The sequence below is a fragment of the Ambystoma mexicanum genome, chromosome 7p (assembly GCF_040938575.1).
Source record: "Ambystoma mexicanum isolate Mex_15411 chromosome 7p, UKY_AmexF1_1, whole genome shotgun sequence".
NCBI classification, from domain to species: domain Eukaryota; kingdom Metazoa; phylum Chordata; class Amphibia; order Caudata; family Ambystomatidae; genus Ambystoma; species Ambystoma mexicanum.
Genome location: NC_090939.1, coordinates 935339158 through 935363206, shown reverse-complemented (window position 1 = coordinate 935363206; position 24049 = coordinate 935339158).

Genomic DNA, 24049 nt, shown 5'->3' with positions numbered 1-24049 from the left:
ACCTGTGTTGGTACTCATTTATCAACCTAAGAAGGATGAAGGACTTTTTGAAAAAGAAAAAATAAATGTGAAAAAAATAAAAAAATGTTTTCACATTTTTTTTGCCAAACCGGTCCAGGCGTGGCCAGAAACCGGCCCCAACTGCCCAGGGACAATTTCGGAAGGCCGAGGGGGCCAATCCGACTCTGAGTGCAAGTAATATCTTTAGCATTGTTGATAGATTGTTCTCAACTTTGTAGATTATTTGTGTATTATGTCCGTTGTTGCAGTAGGTGATGCCATATACATTGATGAAGACTAGTATGGAGTGTCATGTAGATGTTGAATAAAAGAGGTGAGAATGTGGATCTCTGTGGTACTCCACGGGTTAGTGGGCAAAGCTGAAATTTGTAATGGTAATAATGGTTGTTGTGGTACAAGGATGGTAGTTGATAGGGGTGTGGCTTGCCGCAATGCCATGAGGAGTTGCTGCTCAGAGCTCCCGAGGCAGATCCTAATGTCGATCCTTTGATGCCCGCACTCGAGAGCTGATTTTTGCTGGGGGAGTGTCGGAGGGGCCCAGGCACGACACTGCCTACTCCTATGCAGCTGGGCTGCCAGGATCAGCAGTTCTCCGCTGATGTGTACTGCCACCGTTGTGGCCAAAATGGCAAACGCCAATAGCCTTCCAGTGGCCTGAGGTGCGACCAAACTCTGGAGATCCTGTGGAGGTGCAGTGTAGTGGCTCTGTTGAAATTGCGCCTGATGCACGCACGTTACAGTGGGCGGTCCGGGCTGCCGGAGCTGCAGGTGCAGGGCTTGGATTGATTCATTGATTGATTGATTGATTCATTATTTTTGTGTGCCTATGCACAAGTGTTTTAAGGCTCAACAAGGCAAGAGTGGGGGAACTAAGGGAGGACAAGACAACAATCTTATTAGGCCCTGTGTCATTGAGATTGTGCAAGTGCGCAACAAGATGTGCAAAGGGCAGGGAACAGGGAGAAGTGCACCCAGATCAGCAGGACCCTGAGTTAAGTGCAAGGAAGGCTTAGCATATAGTGGACAAGCCCAGCCCAATAGTTCAAAGTTAGCCAGGCAGCAGTGCAAGTTGGGCCAGGTGGCAAGTGCAGGTTGACTGGTCAGGGAGGGGGTGGCTGGTGTCCAGTAAGACTCAGTGGACACAGAGCAGCCAGTCAGCAGACAGAGCAGGAGCAAATGAAGGTTAGCAGGGGAGAGGGAGCGGGAAAGAAGAGGAGAAAAGGGAGGTCTTGAGGAGCTTTCGGAACTTAACGAGTTCGAGCTCAAGGCGGAGAGGCATGGAGGCCATTCCAGAGGGAGGCACCTGCAGAGGAGAGAGATCTACTCCCCATTCTCTGGTTGGAGAAGTGACTCACCCACAGAGAGTTAGAAGTAGATGAACGAAAGGGCTCTAGGAGGAAGGTACTTAGGAAGAGAGAGTTGAAGGTAGTGAGGGCACAGCCCCAGAAAGCCTTGTGGGCGATGCAGAGGGTCTTAAAGTTGATCCTTGCAGCCACCGGGAGCCAGTGGAGGGGTTTCAGGGCCAGAGAGATGCATTCCCTGGCTTGAGGCCAAGGATAAGTCTTGAAGCCCCGTTTCTGGATGAGTTGAAGAGGCCGAAGAGTAGAGATAGGCCGATTGAGAAAGATGCTGTTGAAGTAGTCCAGCCTAGAGATAACCAGGGCTCTGGAGACAGTGAGCTTCTGGGGGAAGGTGAGAAAAGGGCAAATACGTCTGAGGAGGAACAGCTGGAAATGGGCCTTCCTGGCAAGGTCTGTGATGTGTGGAGAGAAGGAGAGAGTGGAGAAGATGACCCCAAGGTTTCTTGACTCACAAGAGAGTGAGGGCAGAGGGCCCAGGTAGGGTGGCCAGAGTGAGAGAGGAAAAGCGGGAGCAGGGGTCCAAATGAGAAGGATCTCAGCCTTACTGGTGTTAAAGCAGCGATTGTTAGAGGCGCAACATGCCCGAATGGTGGATGGACAGTCAGGGATGAGTGAGGAGGAGGAGGAGGTTGAGGGTAGCCTGAAAGATAGCTGCCTGTTATCCAGATAAAAACTGAAAGTTAGAGGAAAAGGTAGAGATCAGGAGGTCCAAAGGGGCCAGATAGACATTGAAGAGCCAGGGGAGAGGATAGAGCCCTGGGGAACACTGCATGTGGAGAGAGAGGTGGTGGAGAGAAAGGGCCCAAGCTGAACCTGGGTAGCTCGGTCCAGGAGGAATGAGTTCAGACACGCCAGAGCCTGATCCGTGATGTTATTGGTCTTGCAGAGACAAGTAATCAGGAAGTTGTGGTGGACCGTGTCAAATGCAGAGGAAAGGCCGAGGAGAATGAGGACAGAGGGAGAGCTAGAGTCAGGAATAGAGAGCAGATCTTCACTGATGTTCAGGGATGCAGTTTCTGTGCCTCTGGCTGCTCTGAAGCCAGATTGATGGTCATGGAGACAACCAACAGATTCAGTTTGGCGGGTTAGCTGGGAGATACCCAAATCCTCCAGGAGTTTGACCAGGAAAGGAGTGATAGAGATTGGGCGATATATAGCCAGAATGGATGGGTCGGCAGAAAGCTTTTTTAGTAGGGTGTGCACAAGGGAGCGCTTGAGAAGAGAAGGGAAAGATCCAGTAGCGAAGGCCTCATTACAGAAATCGGCCAAGGCTGCAGCAAGAGAACCAATGTTGTCCTTAATGGATATGGAGGAGCAGGGTGTCACCTATTTGGATGAGACTTTCATACACTGGACTTCTATGGAAACATCTTCAGGTGTTACATGAGAGAGGGAGCAAAGAAGTAGAGATGGGGGAAGTCAAGGAGGGCCTGCGAGAGGTGGAGGGAGAGAGAAGAGGAGGAGAGTGCAGACAGGATGTCCAGAGGTTTAGTGGTGAAATGAGAAGCCAGAGCTGTGCAGAGGGCCTGCATAGGTGTAGAAGAGGTAGATACTACAGTAGGATTGGCCAGCTCCTAGCAGATTTTGAAAAGTTTGACCGTGTTGTAAGAGTCCGCAGAGATGCTGGCTTGAATATGGACCCTCTTCTTAGAGAAGATGTAGAGTCTGTATTGCCTTTGGCGCAGGTGGCAGGCCAGTTTGTCAGAAAGTGCACCCGAAGCTCCCCACTTCCATTCAGCTACTCTGCACTTGAGTTTTAGAGTGGCCAGATCAGCAACATGCCAAGAATTGCACTTGGTGGCAGGCTTCAGGTGGATCCTCATAACAAGCGCAAGGATATCCAGAGTGTTAGAGATGGAAAGGTGAAGGTTGGAAAGGGCTTCGTCAGGATGGGAGTCAGCCACAGGAGTAGGCGGGGGAGAGAAAGTAGAGGCAAAGGCGGTCACTGACACTCGCTTCGTAGGTCGAATGAGGAGGGGCAGCGGCCTCTGCGGTGGCAGCGAGCTGCACATCTGAGGCGGATAGGCTTTGTGGAGCCTGTAACACAGCCCCGTGGGACATCAATGGACAGCTGCATGTGGCCACAGATGAGAGCAAGTGATGCATCAGGACATGGTGCCCTGAGTACCAGCTTTGTTGTTGCCTGGCTGAAGAGCCCCTTAGCATCCTCTTGGTCCAGCCTCACTTCACAGTGGGTGCGCACAGTAGCTGCTGGGACCTATTAATTGTTACCTCTGGAAACGAGGAGCCCTTCTGCTGGTAAGGCTTGGTGGAATTACTTCGGCACTGGGATCTCCCAGTGGTGCCACACAATATTGACATCCTCCTTCCTTGGCTGCTGAAGTGGCCTCTTGGCGTGGTGGCTGTGCACCTGCTGGCTTGGATTTGCTCATTTTGGAATGGATTGCTACATTCTACAGAGCTGGTGCCTCCACGTGTCATGTAGGTGGCTCTGTACTGGTGCCCTGGTGTCTTCGTGGTTTGGATGTTACCCTTGGACTGTAATTGGCGATCCTTAGTGTCCTGTGGGGTGGCCAGTTGTGAGGGACACTCCTAGCAGGAAGCGAGTGGCACCCAAACTGTGAAGTACATTTGCTTTCGAAAATTAGATTGTGAACGGACCAGAAACTCAGGAGGAAACTGTAATTGAATGTATAAGACCTGAATTTTATTGTAATCATTAGTAACACAAGATGTTCCTATCATAGCGGCACAGACTGTGACTGATGATCTGGTCCATCAGGCATTCAGAATGACCTGTATGTATGTAATTGTGAGAACACGCTTTGTTGGAAGTATAACTGCAGAAGAAGGTTTGGTGGCTTTATGACCGGCAGAGTATGAGGAACTAGTGCAAGAGCCATTGATACATTACACTGGGACAAAGGTAGAGTAGTGGAGCATGAGGGAACTGAGTATAAGAAAATGGGTCATTTACATAACCGTACAGGGATAGAGCTATAAGGGTTGCCAACCATTTATTTTCATTAACAGGAGATGCCTATAATAGATGCAATAAAATGTAGTACATCAATAAGTAGCAATATTACCACGCTAAGAGATTTACCAGCAGTACTTGGAGCGGGCACAGTACAAGTGCCTGACTCCAACAAACGCTACCCGACATGCAGTCGGGTAAGGCATGAGTGCTCCATTCTTAACGAATTAAGCTAATTTTATGTAGTATCTAGCTGGGGCACTTAGATAGGTTTGTATTTATAGTTTTAGGTTTGTTTTTTGATTTTTAGATATGCACGAAAGAACAGAGATCCCCAGAGGTGGGTGAATATAATGCTTTTGTTAACATATGAGCATACATTATATGAAAAATACAGGACAATAGATTCTGAGATTTATTATCTTTTCATTGTAGATGGAAATACACAATTTGAATACCACATCAGTTTAGTCCTGGAAAAAGGATAATTTAACATATCCGAAACGCGTCTGCAATGGTTTTTGTTGCGAAATAACCACTGATGCAGAAGTTGGTTAAAATTATAGAATTACCGAAATAAGTATTCTGTTTTCTGTACCTTGAATTTTGTACTTTGTATTTTGAGTTGGCAGTGATGATATATGTGAAATTCGTATAATAAATTGGGTGATTTAAATTGGAGATTTATGTTTTTCTCACCTTTCACATGAATTTGGAGTTAAAGCAGAAATGATGTAACAAGCAAATATTAAAATATACATTGTGAAGAATGCCATCACTGTATGTGGCTTTAATGTAGTGTAAACGTAGTAAGTTCTGTTTTTAGGGGTATTTACCCCATTTAGAGTGCACAAGGATCACCTGTTGGCAATAACCGCTTTTTGGTAGCGTTTACTTAATGGGACTCAGGGCAGAGTGTCCTTTCCCAGTGCACTAGAAATAACTTGGAAATATCTTAAAACAATACAGACACTATATGTGCATCAATGAAAAACTGAGTTGTGCATCTCCATTTTATTCTTCCATTGTAAATTTGCTTTCAGGACTGGGCACACCTTCTTGGCTGGAGTTGCATTGCACCTGGGTATAGAGGTCAGAGTGCTGTCCAGAGCGGCCTTTGCCAGCTCAGCGCCCTGGCTCCACACGCCAAGGTCGGACAGAATTTGCTAAGGGAAGGCTAGACAGATAGTTATGGAGGCCTTTGCGCAGAAGGTGGGGGGTGCTACGAATCAGCTAGACGTCGCTATGGAGGCAGCAGCCTCGTCGCCGGTGGATCCGCAGGGTGAGTGTCCTATTCTGGCAGCGAATGCGGCACTGAAGACAGTGTTGGAGCACAAGTTTGACACAGTCATTGTGAATGTTGGCCTCCTGTGGCAAGAGGTGGGTGCGTTCGCAGACTACTTGGGTACCGCGGAATTGCGAGTGCAGGATAATAAGGCTAGCATCACCACCACTCAGGCACAGGTAACGGACTTGATTGGTAAGGTGAGGGTCCTGGAACACTGAATTGAGGATGAGGAGGGGAGGGCCAAGAGAAATAACATCAGAATCCTTGGTCTCCTGGAGGGCGAAGAGGGACTTGATCCGATGGTGTATATTGAAAATATGTTAATGCAGTAGGTGGGCCCTGGCATGCTATCGCAGGGTATTACGGTTGAGTGCGCACACAGGTCCCTGGCGCAGCAGTCCCCTCCTGGTGTACATCAGAGATCGCTGATTGCGAAACTCATGAACTATAATGAGAGGGAGAGAATTCTGACCTTTTCGAGAGAAGGGGGGGAATATTGTCTGTGCGTCTTACTAGCTGGTGATATACCCTGACTACACTGCCTTGGTGCAACGACACAGAGCAATGTTTGGGCCCACTAAGGAGCGACAACGGCAGGCAAATTTGCGATACATGTTGATTTACACAGCAATCTTTAGTTGCTGCACAATGACAGGTTGCACTTATTTGAGAGCATGGTGGAGGCACACTCTTGGATGGACACACAGGGGATACCACAACTCCCAGACAGGGGGAATAATGCATCATAGTACAGTGCGGTTATGGTTCATGAGGGCATACATCTCTTTTGCTTACCACTCCTATGACATCGCCGGAAGTGGGGGATGGAGGGGTAACAGATTGCGTGGGCATGCAACATTGAGAGAGAGGAGTTTGGGTCGGGCACTCGGGCAGAGTTTGCTGTAGATGACGGTCACACCCCCAAGTTGTAACCTAGGGTGACTGTTTTGTGGCATCAAGCTGCTGCATGTTACCCGAGGAGAGGGAGGTGGGTGTGGGAGAGGCGGCTGGGCCTGAACATGCAAACTGTTGCTGGGCCGGGGTTGTTTGGATTGGGAGGAAGTTGGTAGCTTACCTCCTTTGTGGGTTTTTTTTTTCAGCACTTTGCGCTGAGGATGGTTGATGTGTTGGTTGGAGGTGTGAATACTGTCATGGCCACACTTACAGTCAATGCACAAATAGGGGTAACAAAATTGCAATCCGATGTCTTTCCTGTGCGGCTAGCGCAAGCTCCCCGGCTGCCTGGGTAATGCCTATTTTGGTCTCTCTCGCTCACGTTTGTTGGGAACCGGTCCCTAAAGGGGGTGAGGGAGGTTGTGATGGTGGTTCCATCGGAAAACAAGGGGCCTGGTAGAACCAGAGGGATGGCTAGCTACCTGAAAGTAATTACTTAGAATGTTCAGACCTTAATAGTTATGTTAAGAGACTGAGGGTGCGTGCATATCTGATCAGAATGGGAGTACAAGTTGCGTTGTTGCAGGAAAGCATCTTACGGCTGATAGGCAGGCCACAATTGATAGAAAGTGGAGCAGCAAACTGTGTGGTTGTTCATTTTCAGCATACGCTAGAGGCGTCCTCACACGAGTGGTGCCCTCTGTCCCTTTTCAATTGCTGGAGTCCAGGAGGGATGACGAGGGTAGAATGGTCCTGGTACATGGGTTTTTGGAAAACAGGGAGGCATGCTTTATAAACATATACGCCCCAAACCACGATGACACAGTCTTTTTTAATTCACTTTATTCAAGACTGACTATTTATAGGGGGGGCTGCATTGGTCTTGGGCAGGGACATTAATTGCACCCTCATCCCTTGCGTGGACCGATCAGACACGAAATATCGGAAACCTGCCCCGCCGGCTAAGACCATGGGCTCTCTGCTATCACATTTAGATTTAGTGAACATCTGGAGGGCAATGCATGGTGCGACACGTGGCTACTCGCACTTCACGTCTCCACATGGAGTGCATGCAAGCATGGACTACATTTTCATGGGGCAGGAGACCTTGGGGGAGTTTGCGGGCATTCATTATAAGGCCAGGGTCCTCTCTGATCATCCTCCATTGATGGTGACATGGCAGATATCCTTGCCGAGACCTTGGATCCCTACTTGGTGATTGAGGGCGGAAGCCCTGCTTGATGACACGTTCAGGAGATACTTAGGAGATGGGATTGAGGAGCATTTTGACATAAACACGGGTAGCGTTGCGGATGCTAGCCCATTATGGGACGCCTTTAAGATAATCATGTGGGTGGCGGCTATTGGGAAGATAGGTGGCCTCAGGAAGGACATATTGCTGGCTCTTACTGATACACAGGCTGCTATTGCAGAAGCAGAGAGAGTCGGTGAAGGGTTGGTAGAGGGGTCTCTAGAACTAACGGCGCTGCATCAGAAATGGTTCACAGTCAAAGTTTTGAAAACAAAAGGCTCAAATGCCTTTTTCTCGACAGTCAAAGGACCGAAACAAAGGTTCACATTTTTTTTTATTATTATTATTTTACAGCCCCCTGTTTTCTATTTATAAAAAACTTTTTTTACATTCTAAACTAAAAAATATATATAAATAAATAAATAAATAAATAAAAATTTCGGACCTTTTTTTCGATCCTTTTACTTTCCAACAAAAGGTAATTCGACCCTTTGTTTTCGAACATTTGACCGGACACCATCAGAAATGCATTGCAGAATGGAACAGACTGGGCAGATTTGACTTCACCAAATACACTCACAGGTTGCATGCAGAAGGGGACACATCTAGAAGGCAGCTGGCAGAGCCAAGGGACATGATTAGTGCTATCACTGATGAGAGTGGGGCTGTAGGGAAAACCCAGGAAGAGATTAATGAGGTCTTTTCTGGATATTATGAATCCATATGTTCGGGGGGGCAGAGGAGTGTGGTAGTGACACCAGGGAGACTCTGGCTCAGATTGCTTTGCCAAGACTGGATGGTGAATAGGTAGACATGTTGGATGCCCCGCTCACCCTGGAAGAGTTTCGTGCCTCAATCTCAGCTATACTGACTGCCAAGACTCTGGGACCTGATGGACTCCCGGGAGAGTTCTACAAAATGTATGTGGGCGTACTAGCGCCCAAACTCCTGGAGATGTTAGAAGAGGCTTACAAGACAGGAATGCTGCCACACACCCGGCTGAACTCAACCATAGTGCCTATCCTTAGACCTGGTAAATCCCTGCTATACTGTCATTCCTATAGAGCCCTTTCCATTGTCAACCAGGACTGTAAGATCCTTATGGCGATATTGGCAAACAAATTTAAAAGCGTAACAGGAGCTCTGGTACAAGCGAACCAGGCTGGGTATGTCTCGTGCAGAGCACCGTGTGGAATTTTAGGACATTGCATCATGTGATAGATAGTACTAACCGCCTGCGGGTGGACTGTGCAGCGGCCTCCTTGGATGCGGTCAAGGCATTCGACTCAGTTAGTGAAACTGGCTGTTGGAGACCTCGAGACACTTTGGTGTTAGGGCAGACATCTTTCCGTGGGTCAAGCTAGTATATACTGCACCCAAGGAGAGGGTGAAAACTGGGAAACAGAACTCTAGGGCATGGAGGCTGTATAAGGGAACTAAGAAGGGCTGCCCGCTGTCCCCAATGTTGTTAATTCTTGCTTTGGAACCGTCGGCTGCTTTCCTTAAATCGGACTATGCAGAAGCAGGTAATGTGGTAGATGGGGCAGGGCACCTGGTCTCTCTGTATGCAGACACCATGCTGCTGTATATTAATCAACTCAAGACCAATTTACCGCACATCATGGATACGATTGATCAGTTTGCTGAGCTCTCTGGTATCGGTGTCAGCCGTGAGAAGTCCTGTTTGCTCCGGTGGCTTACTTTGGAACAATTACCTAATTTGGGGCTGCGATGGGAAGTTGACACCTTACAATATTTAGGTGTTAATGTATGGTATGATCCGGTCTCCTCGCATGAGCATAACACGCAAAGGGCTCTCGACAGTGTAGTCAATTCCATTAAGTTCTGGAAGAGGATACCCCTGAATATGCTTGGGAGGGCTGCTTATTCAAAATGGTTGTGCTTCCACACCTCTTATATCATTTTGTCAATGTACCAAATAATATACCCGAGAGGTTTTTTCGGTCGATGAATTTGCTAGTTTGAGACTTCCTGTAGGGTGGGAAGAGGAATAGAATTGCATTAAGCACCCTGCAGAGGGATTATGCCAGCGGGGTTATTAGGATACCCCACTTTGAGTTATACTGTTTTGCAGGGCAGCTGCAGTTTGTAGTGAGTTGGCTTGAGTATGAGGTCTCCCAGAATCACTTGCACTTGCAACCGATGTTAGGACAATATTTATTGAAAAAAGTGTTGTGGGTGCGGGAGTCTGAGTTCCTGCATCCTTCTCGGCTCCTGGTGTTTGGCAGGGAATTGTGGCGCAGGATTTGGAGAATCCTTACTCCCCATGTGTCCCTTTGGTCCGAGTGCTTGAGGAAAATGTGGACATGGTCACACAGTTTAGACGGCATTGGGAGGATAACGGGATAGCTGCGGTGGGGGACCTCCCGCAAGATGGTGAAATGATGGATTTTGCAACCTTGATCGGGGACTTCGGCATACACGGTGGTCAGTTCCTGCTGTATCTGGGCCGATTAGGAAGATAGTATGGAGATGGGCAGACGACTGAGAAGGCTTTGAAGATAATCCAGTGCTGTATTGCATGTATGATGTGTCAAAGGGGGGGCCACATGGTTTCTAGGTTGTATGACCTATTCCTGGATAGGATTAGCGAATGGGCACTAGCAGTGCGTATGAGGTAGGAAGAGGATTTGGGGAAAGCTATTACAGATGAAGAATGGAAGAGAGTTTTATTATGTACGAGAAGAGTCTCTAGGAATTCCAGATTCAAACGTATTCAGTTGTATGCCACTCATAGAGCATATCTGACCGCACAAAGGTTAACACAATTTGGTTGAGCGGGTGCTTGTGAGAGGGGCAATATGCTGCATATGTTTTAGTCTTGCCTCATGATAGGGAGGTTCTGGCAAGCAGTGGCAGACAAGGCGACCAAGGGAGGGTTACAGATGCACAACTGACCCCCGAGGGGAAAGAAACATATCACACACCTCGCTAGGATGAAAGATTTAAGTTGTGTGCTGGCAAAGCGCAGAATTGCAATGGCCTGGAAGTATGCTGAGGGGCCCAGGATTGAAGCCTGGTCGGTGCACTTAAAGCATTGGTCACTGGCTGAGACTGAGATATGGTGTAGGGCAGCGCAGAGTGGGCAGAGTGGGCTGAGGGAAGGATGTACAGAAGTGGCCGCCTAGAATGAACTGATGCTGACAATGTTTGCCCCTTTTGATGGGGAACCCCTGTGAACATATTTGTTCGGGAGATATCATGCTGTTATTTTGTACCATGTTTCAAATGGTAAATAAAGCATAAAAAAAAGTGCCCAGGTCATCAGAGAATGTCAACCACATGAGGGCATGGCAGAGGAAGAATGCTGACTTTGTTCATAGTGAAAGTTGCAGGCAGGAATCTGAAAACATCAAAGCTAAAATAGATGTTTCTCGCACATTGGGATATTTCAATATGGAGTGTCCAACTTTAGTTACAATTGATACCAGAAGAAGGTTTGGGAGCAGTGATGACACAGAGACCCCAGGAGCCTGAACCAAGGTATTTAGTAATAGAAATGGAGGCATTGGCTTGCCAATTGAGTAGGACTAGAGACTAGAGAAGTTCAGACATTTCTATGGGGTACTAACTTTGGGCCTTCAATAAGGCTATTATCAACATAGTCCAGGTATTTCTTAGAGCGCTTTATTTACTTTTTCACTGCCGCAATTTCAGCGGTTCCATGACACACGAAGCGCAAGCTTTTCTCACGTTGTCGCTATATAATTTCTCTGACAGTGATGGTCCAGCGAGGTTACACGTAATTCAGTACCTCAGCATCACAGTGTCTATCCAGCTCCACACTTGACCGCCGTCGGTCCAGCTTGCTAACAATCTTTGTCAGGTATACTAATATTTTTGTCATGTCCTGACTTGCTCGTGCCTCTTCACTATTTGAATCTTGAGAGCAACCTGTTATTTATTACGAACACACGTTTTTTATACCATTAGGATATTTCTGAAACATTCTCAATATTGGGATTTGGGATTCTAATTAGCAACACTATCAAGCTGCCTGGCACAACCTAAGCGTTTGAGCTAACTCGTTTGGAAGGGACTTACAACTAATGTGGACTACCACCCCAGGACTACAGGTGAGTCCACTACCTGACTTCTTGTATATTTACCAACTGCCTACTATGTTTGTTATATTTGAGAGACCATTACAGCACAATTAGTGACTGAAAAGCCATCTATTTGCTTTTCTTTCAGTTACGCAATTACGGATTAATAAGAAATCCCTCTACTAAGGAGTTGTACGCACCCACATGAACCGTTCCAGTTACATTTTACCTTTGGAAGTTGGTTTTGTGTTCATTTTAAGAGCCCCAAGAGTAATTATGCCTTTATAGCTGACCCTGCTCTTTTTTCTTTTAAATCTGACAGGTCATGTTGATTTTAACCCTTACTCCAGCTGTTTGCTGAATAGGAATCCGATTTGAATCTTTTTCTCCTGAAGAAAGTTCTGTATTCAACACACTTAAGAACTGAAACATATCAAGTCTATATTCTCTGTAGTTTGACAGAGCTACTAAACCTACAATATTTTCTAAACTCATGGACATTTGTATGCATTGATTAACTGCCTTGCATCAAATATACTCATTATTTGAAGATGTGCCAATTGTAGGCTTTTTTTCTGTATTCCTATAGATTGCTTTTTAGCAACTTTATTAGTACTTAATTGCTTACTTATGTGTTTTTGATGTTTAATGTTATTTATACTGTTTTAGCACCTAAATAGACCTGTCTAACCGTGTTCTATTTCATTGGTATTTATAGTAGTAACTTTGGGCCTCATTACAAGTCCAGCGGTAACCCGCCGATGCCACCAGCGGGTTGCCGCCGGACTGTATCACTGAATCCCGCACCTGACTTCCCGGTGGTACTGGCACATTACAAGTTCCAGCAGGGCAGAAAGTCAAGTGTCAGATTCGGTAAATCCCCATTTCTGTGGAGCCCTATAGGACTTCACAGGAATGGGGACTTGGAAGCACTGACACCGTTCCATGACAGCTGTGCCTACCGGGGCCGCTGCACCCGACAGGTCAGACCTGCCGGGCACAGCAGCCCCGGCAGGCACAGTTGTAGTCTGCCAGTACGAAATGGGTGCCTGTACGTTGCTACCGGCACCCTTAATTCCGGACCAACAGACTTGTAATGAGGCACTTTGACTTTACTTTGACTTGCATACAGATCATTGAGAGGGCCAAACTAATTAAGCTAACACATGAAGGACATTGTGCATATCGGAAAAAAGAATTGCCTCAAAGAAGCTTATTGATTGCCTGGGTTGAAAAGATCCATTGATTCACTGTTAAAAAGAGTTTCAACGGTGCGCAGATTTGGACTCAGTTACAGACTAAAGGAACAGCCTCTCAGACCTTATCATTTTCCAGAAGCGGCAGGTAGCGAATAGGCCCTGGATGTTTTAGGACCCATTAGTGTGGGTCATGGTTCGAACCATTATGTTATTGTATTAATAGACCTCTTCTCTGAATGGGTAGAGATAGTGATTGAACGCGAGTTAATCATCACCTTTCTATAGAGTATTTTTAGGAGGGAAGTGTACCCAGTGAGAATCCTCATCTTAAATGGCAAAAATGCACAAGCAAAAATATTTACTGGGGACTGTGTGGAATAGCTCATAAAAGAAAGTCTATTAATCACCCCAAAACTCAAAACTGCAGAATCACTTAACAGAATTCTCATGCAAGCCACGTCCATGGTGTATGGATGTAGAGAAAACTGTGAACATGCCATGACACCAACAGTCCCATCAATGAGTTTCTCTCTGCAAAATGTGATGGGTTTAATCCACTTTCAGCTCTTACAGCAGTGGTCGGCAACCTTTGCCTCTCCAGATGTTTTGGACTACAACTCTGTTCACTATAGTCAATTGTGAGGGATCATAGGAGTCATAGTGTGATTCATGTGGTGAGCTGCAGGTTTCAAATCTTGTTTTACGGGGTACCAAAGGAAATATATAAGTTCACCCTGGCTGACTGCCGCATGCCAGGCAAGTGTGCATGAAAGAACAACAACTATGAAGGAGAGTGTCAGAAAAACAACTTCTTGCAAAAAGAAGTTACACTGTTAAAAATGTTAGTGGATGCACCCAAGTTGCAGTCGGTGACCTTATAAGATTAAGGAAGCCTTGACATGTCTGCAAGGGAGAAACATAATTTTTGGACCCTGTGTGAGTTGAAAAGGTTGGAATGCATATGGTGTTTATTTGTTTGTTTATTCATTTGTTAAGCGCACCAGACTCGTGAGTAAAAGGGCGCAGTTATATGGAGATGCAAGACTTACATAGTTACGTATATATAGGTTACAAAATTTACATAATAGCAAAATATACAATTTTTACATGAATACAAGGTATATACAAGGTGCAAGATAAGACGAGGAAAAGAATACCAATGAAATAAATAAATGATCAGTAGGCAATGTAAAGAGGATAAAAGTACAGCAGTCCACTGTTACTGAAGGATGACCAAGTCGCTAAGGAGGTGGGCAAATCCTCTAAGGGTGGTCGGAAACTAAGGATCCGTAGTAGTGATATGTTTTATTAAATTTTTTCTGAAGAGTAAGTAGGATTGGTCTGCTCTCAGCTCCTGAGGCAATGAGTTCCAACTTTTAGCTGCCTTGACAGTGAAGCTGTTACCCCCAATGGTGGTAAGCTTATATTTAGGAATAGTCAGACAATTAGTATTCCCAATTCTAGTCGGTCTGAGAAAAGTTCTTCTCTGGAGTTTATCTATGAGGTAGCTGGGGGCTGCATTGTTAAGGGCTTTATGTGTCAGGGAGAGCGTTTTTAGTTGTGTTTTGTTAGATGTGGATAGCCATTTGTGTTGACGTCTCAAGGAGGAGATGTGGGTTTTCTTATTTATGCCTAAGGCTGCTCTTAGGGCGTTATTCTGTAGTGTTTGGAGCCTTTGAATGGTAGATTTGTTGGCACCACTGTAGAGGGCATTGCAGTAGTCGATTCTGGAGAGTATTAGAGCTCTAGCCAGGATCAGACAACTATTGTCAGAGAGGAATGGTTTACCAGCTCTGAGTAATTTGCAGGTGTAGGCCGTGGCAGAGGTAAGGGATTTGACCTGTTTATCAAAGGACAGTGTGGAGTCCAAGTAGAATCCAAGGGTTTTTACTTCCTTGGAGACTTTGATGGTGTTACCGTCAATATTGAATGATGAGTATTCTTGGCCTAGTTTTTTGATATTAGCCTGCGAGCCCAGAATTATCAGTTCGGTCTTATCATCGTTCAAGCACAGACCATGAGTGGCCATCCACGCTTGGATGATAAGGTAAACTTTGATCACTAAACCCATGTCCGTACCGTAATCCCCAGAAAGTGGGAGGAGAATCTGAGTATCATCTGCATAGTTAGTGTAGGTGATACCCAGCTGGTCCAGATCGTCGAACAGTGGCTTAGTGAAGATGTTGTAAAGGGTAGGCGAGACGCAGGACCCTTGGGGAACACCACATAGGATGGGTGTAGGGTCGGCAGCTGCTGAGGGGGAGAAGGCTCTCATGTTTCTCTCACTCAGGAAGGACTCAATCCATTTGATGGCACCCGTAGAGAAGTGGACTGCAGAATCAAGGTGCCGGCATAAGACCTGGTGTAAGAAGGGCAAGTTTGCAACATGTGTGGGGTGGTGAAAGCGTGAAGCCTTTGTATGCATATTACCTCTTAAAGGTCACAGGAGTTTGTATTGGGCAACCTCCTGTATGTTATTTACATTCTTTGTTCAACCACAGGGAAGATAACCTTCCACTTAATGAAAACCGATCTGGTTTTTGCTGAAACAGAAGAATGGAAAAAAACTCTCCTTTTCAAAAAAAGAGAAACTCCTGAAAGCCTCTGAAAGCACTACACCAACAGCCCTACCAATCCTTGATTTATCATCTAACTGCAATACAATCCACCATCAGACACCACTACAAAGACTAAAAGTTCAGATGGTAGTAGATGGAGTGGATCACCAACTACCTTGACGAACACAAATGAGGGACTTCAACTCAACAATTTCCCCCTGAAAGTGTAGAGTCCTGCATGGCTATTTCATATTTATATTAAAGGCCTAGCAGACATTATACGACTCTTCTCAAAATCATTGCAACGATATATCAGGAATTTGCAGGTAAAACTGAACCTGAAATCTGGTAGGAACAATCAGCATCTTACTGAACTCGGCGAGGATATCCAGGACAGGGACATAGATATTAATCTTTGCTTGATTGCCTCTAAGAAAGAGATTATCTTATTGGGCACCCACACCTGGCAAGACATCCGTTCAAATGGCCACCCCTCACAAATATGCAATCCACCCATTTGTACCAGGTAAAGAAACTTTACATTGTTTTCAAGAACCAAACTCTGACTGCAACAACAAATAGACGACCTCATCTACAAATCTGACTTCCAGTTCCACATCCTCAGGAGAGGTCCCCTACTTGGAAATGGCACAAAAGGTTGACGTGACAAGAGCCCTTGTACTCTCTCACATAGACTGCTGTAATAGTCTCTATTTAGGACTAAATAAAAATCAACGAAACCAACTTCAACTTAGCCAAATAAAATAGCTAGGTAGGTTTATTTTGGAAGTCGTGCCCTGGGACCATAACTCACCAGACCTAAAAAGCGTCCAGCAGCTCCCATTTGCAAAGAGAAAATTACAAAATATCAACTGTTTTACCTTCCAAATCATTCATAACATTGCTTCTAAATACCTGAAATCTTACAGAAACAAATATTTACCTACAAGACCACTGAGATCATCACATGGTAACAACCTTAATATTCCCAGGTTCAAAAGACTGAGACACAGAAGAAGATCCTGTAGTATGATCTTGAAGTAGAGCCTCCTCAGCATACGAGTATGCTGAGGAGGCCGTGTTTGCAGTAGGAGATGAAGGAGAAGAATTAGATGGCCTCGAGGACAATGTGAAAACTGATGGAAAGATGTTGAGATAATGATCGATTCAGGTGCGAAGTAGATCCTCCATCCGAAGTCAATATTTGATCGAATATTTCAGGGAGAAAATGTTATGGATATAGACATTAGGCCAGTAGCATATAGAGGTACTAAGATGGATTAGTGGGGTGGTTCTAAACGAATGTTGAGTTCAAAGAAAGATCTGCTTCCAGCAAATTCTACATTAAGGAAAAAGGAAATACTCTGTTGTTGAGCTATCTCCAACAGAAGACACTAGAAACCTAACCCCAATGCGCGTGAGCCAATGATGTACTGTGATGATAGGGAATTCATCGTGGAGATGCATGCCAGTGAATCAGGTGGCTGGAACAGCAGGTGAGAAAATACTGTGTACCACCTGCTGTTTCCAGCCACCCAAGGCCCTTCCCCAGAGATGCCATCTTGATTATGGGGAGGCAACAGGAGGACTATCCCTGTTGCCTCTCCAGATCCCCACCCTTCCCCTGCCACCAAAAACAAACCTTACCTTGATTAATTGACCTTACCCTTTCCCTGCCCCCTCTCTCTCTCCCTGTTTATCTGCTGGACCCAGGCATTGTGCTCCGGTCCCGGAGTTCCTCCCACCTGCGGCCACCATAGACATGGGTCCCTTTTCCTATGGTGGTGGCCATCTTGTTTTTATTTATTTTTTATGGGAGTTTAGGCTTGTGCAATACACAAGCAGCTCAACTCCTGTGTAAACAAAAATGTTGTAAACCATCCACTCCCCAGATGAACCCCAGGGTGGAAATGGCTAGTACACTCTTGTTCGAGGGCGGACATGGGCAGTAACTGACCATAGCCCTCACTGAGGCCCGAGCTCAGGCTGGCAGAGTATTACCTGCCATGTCCGGCCCCAGACTTGGGGATGATTGCCATAGTAAATTAATGTTCAGCAGAAAAGTAGGATGCTTGAAAGGATTCCTATACCAAATCAGAATACGCCAAGATTCACAAAGTCAGGAACATTCCCATGTCCAATAAGGAACAAGTGGTAAAGGAACTTTGCAAACTTGAAAGAGATGGAATCATTTAGAGAATCGAAGCAGCTGCGTGTGTTTCCCTACTAGTCATAGTGGCTAAAGCTATTGGAAAGTTAAGACTCTATGTAGACCTCTGTTCCCTCAAAAAGTGTTTTGTACAAGATCGCCATCTCTTATCAAATATTGCGGAAATCCTTTCAACCTTAGGCGATGCACAACTATTTTCATCCTTGGATCTCACTTCTGCTTATCCCCAGATCAAGTGTCACCTGCGTTGTAAGGAACTGAAGGCATTTATTACACCTGAAGGGCTCTTTCAATTCGTTTGCATGCATTGCAGCCCAGTATCAACCGCATCAGTTTTCTAGAGAATAATCTATGAGATATTTAAGGATGAGACAGGGGTTATATGCTTCTTGGATGACATAATAGAATTCAACAATAAACAAAAAACTCATGACACGAGGCTGGCCAGAGTAATTAAATCATTAGTAGAAAAGAGTCTCACTCTAAGTGATGAGAAATACAAATCTAATCGGAATCAGAATAAAATAGATTCCTTGGGATACACAATCTCTGCAAAAGACGTTTGTCCAAAAAAGAGTTGATCAACAACATCAGAAGAAAATTTGAACCCGTTGATAAAGATAGGTTTTGTTTGTTCTTAGGCATGGTGGAATATTATTCTAAATATATTCCAAACTTTGCGGAGAAAGCATTACAAATTAGACTACTGATGAAAGACAGAACTAAATACGAATGGAATGAAGAATGTGCAAGGGAATTTATCATGATCAAAGATGCCTTAACAAACACCATCACTTTAGAAATTCTAAATGGGAGGCAGACAATCATATCTACAGACATCAGCAGCACAGGTTTGGGTGCGTTCATAATGTAACTGGAATACAGTAAGGAGTATGTCATTGCTTTTGCATCCAAGCTCCTCAAAGGGGCAGAACTAAATTATTCAACCATCAAGAAAGAGCATCTTGTAATAAAATGGTCTGTGGGGTTCAAATTTCATAGTCCACACAGACCACAAGGCACTATGAGGGAGACACTGCAGATGAAAGGCATGGGTAGAGTTTCTTCAAGAATAAGGAGATGGGTGATGCCGCTCCAGGAATAAAGCTTTGATGTGGAATATGTCCCTGGAAAACAGAATATACCTGCACACTGCTTGTTAAGTTTAGTGGCACATGGGAAACAATATTTCCAAGATGACAAAGAAGAGGAAGAAGATTGTTTTGAGTGTTGAGGAAACAATGGTTTCAAAAGATGACTTGGATACCAGTTTGGAAGAGGATAAAGTGCTGAAGAGAGTGAAAAGGGAGATGATAGAGAAAAGGTCTGTGTCAAAAGAAAGTGTGGTGAAAACAAATTTGGATGGTGTATGGCCGATTAGGGATGACTTACAAGTGCTAGGTCAGTGCATTATGAGAGGAGACAGAGTGATACCTCCTCGTGGAGTGAGGAAACAAGTTATACACATGGCCCATGAGTGTCCTCAAGGCATCACTAAAACCGAACAGCGTGTTTGGTCAGATATTTAGAGGACTAGTTGCGATTTGGAGATTGAGAGGGTGGTGAGAATTTGTCTTGCATGTTAGATGAGTGAGAAAAGTGTTAAGTCAAGGGTAAGCCCCATGACACTAATGTCCGTTCCCAACATACCCTGCGAAAGGGTTGTCATGGATATAGGAAACAAGGGTGTGGGAGCCCTTCTACTGAGAATGAACATGGGTCAAATACCTTGTTCTATGGAATTTCTCCCAATCAGAAGGGTCTACAATCACGTTTGAACTCAATGCACCCTTCACAGAGGTGGAGGTGTCGTTATTCTTAAATCAGTGCCGGACTGCCGTGGGTGGGGGTGGGGGAATGAACAGCAATTGGCTGAAGTTGAATGGGGACAAGATGGAGGTCCTGGCGGCGGGCTCTCCTCCTAATCCTACCCTCTGGACTCTGTCTTTTTGGCCTGTTACACTTTGTGACTTTCTTCTGCCAGTGACGGTCGTTAAAAATCTTGGGCTGACCCTATCCTCGACACTTTCAATGGCCACCCAGATTGGTGAAGTTTGTGACATCGCCCACTGCCAAGACTCTACCATTCTTACTTTGTCACCTGTGACCTCTGGTAGTGGCCTCACTGGTTCCGAGCCAAATAGATTACTGTAATGCCCTGTTTTTGGCTCAACCAGTGGGGCTCATCCATTGGTTGCAGGTGCTGCAAAATCTGGCGGCCTGAGTGGCTACCAACACACTTTATGGTGCCCCTATTACTCCTGTTCTGCACTCTCTCCACTGGCTCCCTTTTGCCAGATGAGAGGAATTCAAGGCTCTCTGTCTAGTCCACAGGGCCTAATATCTTCAGGGGGTGTACTAGCTCTGTGATAAGTTCTCCCCCTGCCTCACAGGTCAAGCTTGCTTTCTGGTAGTGCTTACTTAGTTCTGGTTCCTAGGTTTCACCTTTCCAGGATGGGAGGACGAGCATTCTCTGTGGCGGCAGGCAGAATGTGGCAGGCTGTCTCGGTAGGATAGCTCCGGAGCAATGTGGTTGCCTTGGAAGCAAGACGACATGGAGCAACGCAGATTTGATCCCCGGGCCCGTGCTTTGAATCATCGGCGTATTTAGCACATTATAAATATCATATCAACGGCCTTTTTCTCCCCAACGCAATCACATGGATTGCAACCTCCCTAGAAGGTAGAGCGATGCAGGTTTTCTCAGACTTCGGAGCTGCTAACCCTGACACCATCCTCTTCGGAGTACCGGAAGGCTCTTGCCTGTCACCCACTCTATACAACATATTTACTATCTCTCTCTTCAATCTACTTGACTCGCTTGGCATCATGTACACCAATTATGCCAATGATACGCAAGTCTCCATTCCCATGCAACTACCAGAAAGACTCCAACACCCTCAACGCCACCTACGCCACCATCCACACCTGGATGGCTGAGAACTGGCTGCGTCTGAATGGGGGCAAGACAGACCTTCTTCTGTTAACACCCACAGACGCACGCATCATCCTTGACGCCAAATACCAAGCCTTCACTGTTGACAACACCACCATCCCTGTCTCACAGACAGTCAAAACTCTAGGAGTCTACTTGGACAACAACCTCACCATGTCCAGACAAGTTAGCACTATAGCTACCTCTTGAGCCTACTACTCCAACCTCATCAATGCTACCAGACCTTTCTTATCCACCACCAACTCCCTTTCTATTGCGCGAGCCATCATAGGTTCTAGGCTACTGTAATGAACCTCCTCAAAAAACCTGGACACACTACAAACTATCCAGAATAACGCCCTGCACGCAGCACTAGGCATCGCCAAAAGGGAACACATTTCAGTAGCCAGACAAAACGCTCACTGGCTGCCTGTACGGCAGCGCATCTTGTTCAAGACACTGGCCATCACGCATAGATGCATCCACCACACTGCACCTCCCTACCTCTCTGACAGAGTCCTCCTGTCTACGGCAGCAAGACCTAACAGAACCCCCTTATACCAACGTATTGCCGGTCCCGAGAATCAAACGAGCTACAGGCGGTGGTGCAAGCTTCCCCTTCATTGCATCCAGACAATGGAACTCACTGCCTCAGTCCATCAGAAATTAACCTTCTCACCTTGCCTTCCGCAAGGCTGTCAAAACCAGGCTATTTAGCTAAAAGACCTCTGTATGATGTATATCGTCCGCAGCTCCTATGTAATCTGCTGCCTAATGATGTATCTTGTATTATCTCATTTATGCATCCAATGTTAAAATATCATATCATCATCACTCCCCCTTGCCCGAAGATGCACAACAAACCATCTGGAATTCAGACTGCTTCTGAAGACACTACTCTTGTAGGCTAGATATGGCTGGATATGGATTAGCTGTTCTGCGCGTTTCTAGCGCCAAGATGCCCTTGGTCAAACAAGTGCTTTACAAAATCAGTTAACATAACGTAACAGAGGAGAAATATCATTTGCATACCAGTCTGGTCCCACCCACAAGGACAGTCCAAACCCCAAGTTTTACAAATTAAACAAGCATGTGGGGGCCCCTCTACTGGGAGCAAACATGGGTCAAATACCCTGTTCAATGGAATGTCTCCCACAAGAGTACCATCAGAAATCCTTCACCTCACTGAGGAGGCCCAACAAGGTGGAAACACATGTCTTCAGTTGCTGATTATACTCTTGTTCAGAGGAAAGTTGCCTAGCATTTCAGTGCTGGCCTGCCCTTTTGGGTGCATGGATGGCATTTATTAACTTCTCCCTTGCTACCCCAGTGGTCTACCTTTGTACCCCTAAAAAAGTGTTTAAAAAAAAGGAAAAACATGTTTTAATTGAGGCTCGTGGGCTGTGGCCAGCAGCATGTGGCTCTTTGTTTCTGGAGTGACTGGTTTTCTGATAGCTGTAGCGCTAAGATAGCTCAGCAGGTTGAGCACTCACTGCTGCAATGTGTGTGTGATCTGCAGGTTGCAGGTTTGACTCCCGGCAAGTTCACCTCAGCCTTTCATCCTGCTCAGGCTGATAAATGAGTACTAACACAGGTTGGGTGATATTGTATGTATATTTGTTCTATATGAAGCGCTTAAGCATAAGTGCTATATAATTACACATCATTATCGTTTGGCCTTGGACGCCTGCTTGCATTCACAGTAACTTGGTAATATGGGCCTATACACACTGATATTAATAATACATATGGTGATCCATTCTTGTATGAAATGCATATTACTTTACAGTGATATCGTAAGCATATCTTTCGTAGTGTACTTAGAAACAATGCTATGGGATGCCACTTCCTGTTTTGTCAAGGGGTGAAAGGTCGTTCCTCCATCGCTTCCTGTGATGTCACTTTGGGGTGGGCTCAAATTACATCCCTTCCTGTGATGTCAGCAGAGGCCATGGGTTATGTGATGTCACTTCCACTACCCCTGGCATTTTGCTGAAATGGCGTCCCTGTGTAGGTGGGACCAGACTGATATGCAAATGGGTATTTCTTCTCTGTGAAGGGTGCAGTGAGCTAAAATGTGGTTGTAGACCCTCCTGAGTGGAAGAAATTCCATAGTACCGGTTATTTGAAACATGTTCATCCTCAGTAGTGGGGCTCCCAAACCCTTGTTTCATTTGTAATACTTGTGGTTTCACCCTAAGTAATCAATGGTAATCCAGACATGGACCCCTTGCTCACTGTGCCTTAGAGATATCAAGCTTCACCTCACTGAGGAGGCCAAGGCCGAAAGATGTGTAGGTTTGCTGATGGTACTCTTGTCCAGAGGAGATTTGCCTACCATTTTGGTGATGCAACGCCCTTGTGGGTGGGACCAGACAGGTATGCAACTGGATATTTCTTCTCTGTGAAGGGTGCAGTGATCTAAAACATGGTTGAAGACTGTCCTGAGTGGAAGAAATTCCACAGAACAGGTTAATTGAACCATGTTTGTCCTCAGTAGAGAGGCTCCCATGCTCTTGTATAATTTATTTTTAAAACTTGGTGTTTCACCCTAAGTAACTGATGGTAATCCAGATGTGGACCCCTTGCTCACTGTGCCTTAGAGAGCCTCAGCTTCACCTCACTGAGGAGGCCTAACAAAGCTGAAACACGTGACTGGGTTTCTGATTTTGCTCTTGTTTAGAGGAGATTTGGCTAGCATTTCCGTACTGGCCTGACTCCCCTTTTGGATGGGACCAGACTGCTTTGCAAATGGATATGTCTTATCTGTGAAGGATGCAGTGAGCTAAAGCAAAATTGTAAACCGTCCTGAGTAGAAGAAATTCCATAGAACAGGTGATTTGAACCATGTTCATCCTCAATAGAGGGGCTCCTGCACTCTTGTTTAATTGCCGTGGATATAGTTGGACCAATTCATAGTCGAGTAATACCCCAATAGTGCATTGTGTTAGTAGACATCTTGGGTTGAGGTAAAAAATAACCAAGCATATAAACACAAAGGAAGTAATAGGCTTCTTGGAAGGATATCCTGAGGAAATCCAAACCGATAACGGGGTACAGTTAAAGTCCTGGGAAATGCAAGAATTTCTTCAAGAGAATGGGATAATACACAAGTTCACATCAATGTACCACCCACAAGCTAATAGCATAATAGAGAGATTCAATAAAGTGATGAGGGATTGTATCAGGTGGTCCTGGTGTTATAATATGAAATGTGAAAGGGCTATTATAGATAGGATAACAGCTCACAGGTTCTCAACACACAACACCACAGGCTTGTCCCCTTTTGAAACAAGTAGGGGGAAGAAACCGACAGTAACATGTGCATTCCATGGATATAGAAGAACAATGTGTGTCTGTGATGAG